This window comes from Agelaius tricolor, unplaced genomic scaffold, assembly GCF_023055355.1.
Source record: "Agelaius tricolor isolate 1412-34295 unplaced genomic scaffold, bAgeTri1.0.p SCAF_4, whole genome shotgun sequence".
In the NCBI taxonomy this organism is placed as follows: domain Eukaryota; kingdom Metazoa; phylum Chordata; class Aves; order Passeriformes; family Icteridae; genus Agelaius; species Agelaius tricolor.
The window spans coordinates 5,202,651-5,208,584 of NW_027269264.1; positions in this window are offsets into that span (position 1 = coordinate 5,202,651).

The following is a 5,934-nucleotide window of genomic DNA, read 5'->3' on the forward strand; positions in this document are numbered from 1 at the left end:
CTCTCATTTAAATCCATTAATTTTCTATTCATCTCTGTTAATGCTTCCTCATCATTCATGCTGCCTTTAGATAAATGGTCATCAGAAAAGCAAAATTTGAACAAGGAGCAACTTCAGATAATAAACACATATTTTAGCAGTTTAAAGCTCACTGCTTTTGTCCTTAGCCCAAGAATATCTGGGTTTACAATGGCTATTTTCTCTCCCTCCCTCCCTCCCTCCCTCTCTCTCTCTCCCTCCCGCTCTCTCTGTCTCACTTAACCCAATAAATGATTTCTCAATTACGTCACAGTTTTGTTCCAAGAGTATAAAATGACCTGTTGAGCTCCTTCTTCTTTTACAACCTTAATTACACTCATTTTTCTTATAGCTTTTGGGCAGCATCCTTTCCAAGCTGCTCTGCAAACTACCAATTTATTTTTGCCCAAGCCCTCTCTTTGGTATTTGCCTCCTGGGAAACCTAAGTGAGATTTAGTAGGAAACTTGTCACGATACATACTTATGAAAGAATTAATTTTAAATAATAACTTCAGGCATGATACAACATCTTATTGAGCTACTACCCTCTCACATCACCCTCCCTCCTCCAAGTATTTCTCTTACTCTTCCCTTGGAATTAGTTGGGTCAGATTTAATTTTCTTCATAGCAGCATGTATGGTGCTATGTTTTGTATTTGTAACCAACCAGCACAGATAGGACCCCCATTTCAGGTACTGCAGGGTCAAGCAAGGCCTTTTCTGACACCACCCCACTCCAAGCAGCGTGGGAGTGCACAGGAAGCTGGGAAATGACACTGCTGGAACAGCTGTTAACTTGTGTTGTGCTAACTCAAAACATTTGGGTAGGTGTTTTTGGATAAGTACATCACTAAGTATTTTAGTAAACTGCGACCAAACTAAAGAGATACTATAGTGGCATTAAACTACTTAAATGGACTGTAACTGATTCCTAAGGACTGAAATTTTGAAGGTGAAGGAGGCCCATTTAATAGGGTAATACTTGCAAGCTTTTGCAATCTGTTGCACTGATGCCATGAGGGAAAGGATGAGCACTATTTTTTACCTTCCTTCTGATTTCCTGTGTGACTCTAAATTGTAAAATACTCTCTCTGTTTCCACCTACCAGTTTTTTTCCTGCAGATCATCTCTGTGATAGCACCTCTTGCTGAAGACCTGGATTAGCCTTCTGTGTAGCCTCACAGCCCCCAGGACAACTGTAACACCTCATAAGGCTTCCTCAGGCCATCACTTCTATACTGCAGATTCAAGTTACCCTCTGGCAAGAGGCTTTCACACTAACTTTCATTCTCCCTCCTTTGCCTGCACTACGGTTCCAGCAGGCAGGTCCACAGAAGGGCTTGTCTCTAACCAACCTTTACCTGCCCTTGATTTTAAAGTAGCAAGGGAAACCTCAGGCAGGATGCAGATGTCTGTATTAACATAGTTCTGTATAGAAACATATTCACAGAATCACTGAATGGTTGGGATTGAACAATAAACGTCACATAGTTCCAACCCCCCCCCCCCCCCCCCCCCAGACAGGGACAAATTTCACTGAACCAGGTTGCTCAGAGCTCTTTCCATCTTGGCATTACACACTTACAGGAGTGGGGCACCCACAACTTCTGTGGGCAACCTGTTTTACTGCCTTACCTCCCAGCCAGTAAAAAATGCTTTCCTAACATGTAACCTCAACTCACTGCCTCTCAGTTTGAATTTATGTTTTGTATGTTGGCAGCACAATCACATCTTGCATGACTGCTCAACACCTTGAGGAGGGACAGCAGCCAGGACAGCAGTCCCTGCTGGACTTGGCTGTAGTACCTGTCCTGAAAACACAGAAAAGACAGACAGACCTCCCTGCCTGTGGAAACAGACTCTGTACGAGAGGCAGGCAAGCAATGACACGGTAACATCTCAGTGTCTCAGGAAAGGAAAGGAATTATGAGTTCTGTCCTATGACCCAAACAGTTCTCACATGAAGTAAAACAGCACCTCACTCAGGAATGGGATGGCTGTTTGAATTGTGAAATATTTTTGCTGTTCTGGCACATATCAGCAGAGCAAATTATTGCAATGATTATTTCAAATGCACAGTCCATTTCAGTTTTGCTTCTCTCTTCTGCAGACTGCTTGGCCAAACTTGTTCAGATGGGCCTTTAGGGAAGACGATGTGGGTGCCAGACACTATGTTCACCAGTGAAGTTTCTCAGGTGTACAGAGAGTGCTGATCACAGAGGTATCCTACCATGCACACAGGTCATGCAGTCACCCAGCACACATCCCAAACTGTGACATTCAACTCACATTCCACAGCAACTCTGCTGGCCGAGTCAACAATCTTATAAGAAGAAGGTCTATGGATTTATCTGTGAAAGCTAACAAAAACTGAGGGGACTACAGAGAGGTGTCTATCTAAGCAGCTCACAGGCTGCTGTCGTTACAGGCCTGTGTTTACACGCAGCTCTGGTAAGAAGCTTATAGTCCTGTTCACTAAGAATCTGGAGAGGGATTTGCTCCACACCTCCAGCAGCCTTTCTGGCTGGTTTTACAGCAGAGCCAGCACAGAAAGGGACACCCAAAGTCTGTGTCTGTTGCCAAGTCTCAGAAGAGCCCAAATGGGCAGGAAAGCAGTGGAACATGTCACACAAGTGTGCCTGTCAGTCTGCCTCATGGGATGGACGCTGGATCAACTCCAATGTCCCTAGGATTCCAGTCACAGGCATATTTGCTCTGTGCAAAGAGAGGGTGTCTTGACCTGCGGTTGCTCTTGGGTCACACTGCACTCCTACTGTGCCACAAGACCAAAACCAGCACACAAGAGATCTGGCTGCCAAGCTAATATTCAGAGTGACAACCCTTGTGTTCTTGCCCATAGAACGAAAGCACTGTGTATTTTGGAGTAATCACTGAACACCAAAATTTGCAAGGACAGATAATTTCCCTCAATGGAAAAATATTTATGATTTGTTATGGTAATTGTTAGCAGCAAATAACAAAACAGTACTTTTTGTGAAATTAATTGTTCACCTTTAGTCAGTTTTTGGCAGTACTCAGTTGCTTTGCTTGTTCTTCCTAAAAATTATGAAAAATCTGTGCAGAAGTTGAGAAATATATTTTCTACAGGACCTAGGCTGTTTTCCTTTAACAGTTACAAGCAGACAATTCCTTTGGTATGCCCTGCATATGCTGTAATTCTGTATCAAGGAGTTTTATGAGGTAACCTTTAGAACTTTAGCAAGTTCTCATTTCACTATCACAGGCCTAAGTAAAACTCTAGACTAATTTTAGCATTTATTGGAACGTGCTGCTAGAAAGAAAAGGTCAAATGTGCTCACAGTAAGGCAGCACCAATGTGAATTTTTGGCTTGAACCTGTTTCTCCTTGCCACAAATTACTTTCTTCCATCTACCCACGTCAAGCAGAATGAATCTCAGCTGCAACAGCTGTTAAAGAAGAGGAATTCTGTATACATTTGTAACATAAAATTTCCCCTTTTCCCCATAATATATGGTGTGGTGTCCAGGGAGGAGAGAGGAACACAATGACACAGCAGATGTACTTTCTGTGCTGCTGATACCACAGACAGCATTCTCTGCCAACATGAGAGACTTACCTTTTAACAAAAGAAGAGCCAGATATTTTTTCAGCAGTACTTACTGCCCCTGCCCCAGTAGAAAACTAGCTGCTCTGTTCCAAGTCTAAGGAGGCAGATGATAATGCCCGCTCACCCTATTGAAATATTATCCTTTCTGCCCTTTCTATTTGGTTAGAAGAATCCATCTTGCAGTTCTAAGAGAAGCCTGGAGTTAGGAAAAATGGCTTTCAGTGATTCATTTACACACGCTGGTACCCTTAACAGCACCACTTAAAGGCAGGCCCTATGGATTTGGAGAATGGCAAACTAGTTGTCTGTCTCCCACAGGTGATGGATGACTCAAATGGCCTTTTCGCCTTTTTAACAACATGCAAAAGAATGATGTCATATAGACATACACATATAAACACATAAATATCCACACAGTCACCTATATCTGCTAAGGGTGGGTTTTTCTGTTACAAAAGCATTAAAAACATTTAAATACATAATCAAGAGCTTAAACATTTAGATCCCACATTCCGTTTCCATTTTGAATCCTAAGCAGTGGTTGAGAGGAAACTGATGAAATAGGAAAAAGAATTCCAAAGGCACATCATTCTCATGAAGGTGAAGAACAAAAGCAGATCAATATTGTGGCAAGCCTATGAATATCTGAGTATGACACAAGGCAAGCCTTAGAAGGTAAAGGGAAAGAAACCATTTCCATAATTTCTATTAAGCAAGTACCCCCTCTTCCCAGCAGTGTCTAACGACACGGTAAGAGGACAGTACCTCGCCAGGCAAAGTAAAGATATTCCTCTGGCAAAGGGGTGGCAAGCAGACAGGTTCAGCTACCCAGAGGAAGCCAACATGGTGACAGCATCAGTGTTTATTTTGAGGGGAAAGTGCTACCATTGAGGTTCTTCTATGGATGAGAATTTCTCTTAGAAAGGAGTGCAATTTTACTGTGAAAAATCTGATAAAAGTGTTTTTTCCCATCTAAAGATCTTCTGAATAAGGAAGCACCAACTCTAAGCTACAGCCTCACATTAAATATTTGCTGACTAGTCACAGAGAAGCTTCATGAAAAGCCTGGTGTCAACAGAAGAGCTGTTCAGAGAAAAAGTCTTTTGGCAGAAGACACATCAGATCAGAAAAAAAGCAGCACATGCAACAGTTATAAAACACACAAAACTGAACCAAAAGAATTTAGAAGAGCCATATAATTGTTAAAAGCAAAGAACCTACTGAACCTAGTTCACTGAAATGAAAGACAGGCTGGCTATTGACAGGTAAGTTAATCTGAAATATGCTTCATGTCAAAATGCATCTCAGACATACTTTCTTTTGGGTGTTTCATCCAAATAAAGACAGAAAGTACTTCTCTGCAAGGAATGAAGAATTTTTTAACTACATAATTAACTACATTAACTTACAAATCTGAAAAAGAACTAGAGGGAAGAAAGTGAGACAAAAATAGAGGACTCACAAGAATTTTTGAAATTCTGAGTTGCTTTAACAAACATCCCACAGAACATTCTGTGGGTCAGAGTACCAAATGTTTCAAAATGTCCTATTCCTCCTTTGGCAGGAGAACTAACCATATCATAACAGGGGCAACAATGAGGAAAGCTTTCAACATCGTTACTTTCAATGTCACATGTGCCACGCTTTAAGAAGATAAACAAAAGTAGGCAAAAGCAGGTGAAATGGTGAGTTTCAGTTTTGTACTAGCTAAGATATCCAATTTGGGAATACTGAGGAATACCTCATATGGGGGATAAAAAATGGCTGCATATTTTACTCCCTCACTTTCTTTGGTGAAAATGATAAAGAGGCAGTTAATTACTTAAACCCCATCTGAAATTTTCAGAAGCCTCAAATTAAGAAATTCATTGGAAGAAGAAATATTCTTTTTGAGAGATTGGGAGAGAATAACTCTATTTTTGAAAGCATTTTTAATATGGTGTATGTTAGTCAGTGTTTACTAAATGTAATACCAAGAATATACGTGAAGTTGTTCTCTCCCCACTCCCACCTTAAGAAATACATTAAAATTCGTTGGATCGTGTAAGATTTTCTACTACAGAAATAATTTCTCTTTTTCTTTTCTTTCTCAAATACTCCTAAAGATGTTAGCTACTGTTGATCAAACAGAAAATATGATGTGCTTCAAAGTACATTTTATAGACTATGTCTTAATATTCAACTGAAAGGAAAATAACACTTCACATCTGAAGTAAGGCAGGACGTTTCAGACTGAAATCTGTTGTTCTTGATAGAGAACTATTGCATTTTCATATACAGTATCAACTAAATACTTCTTTGGAGAAAAAAAAAAGACTTTGCAGGAA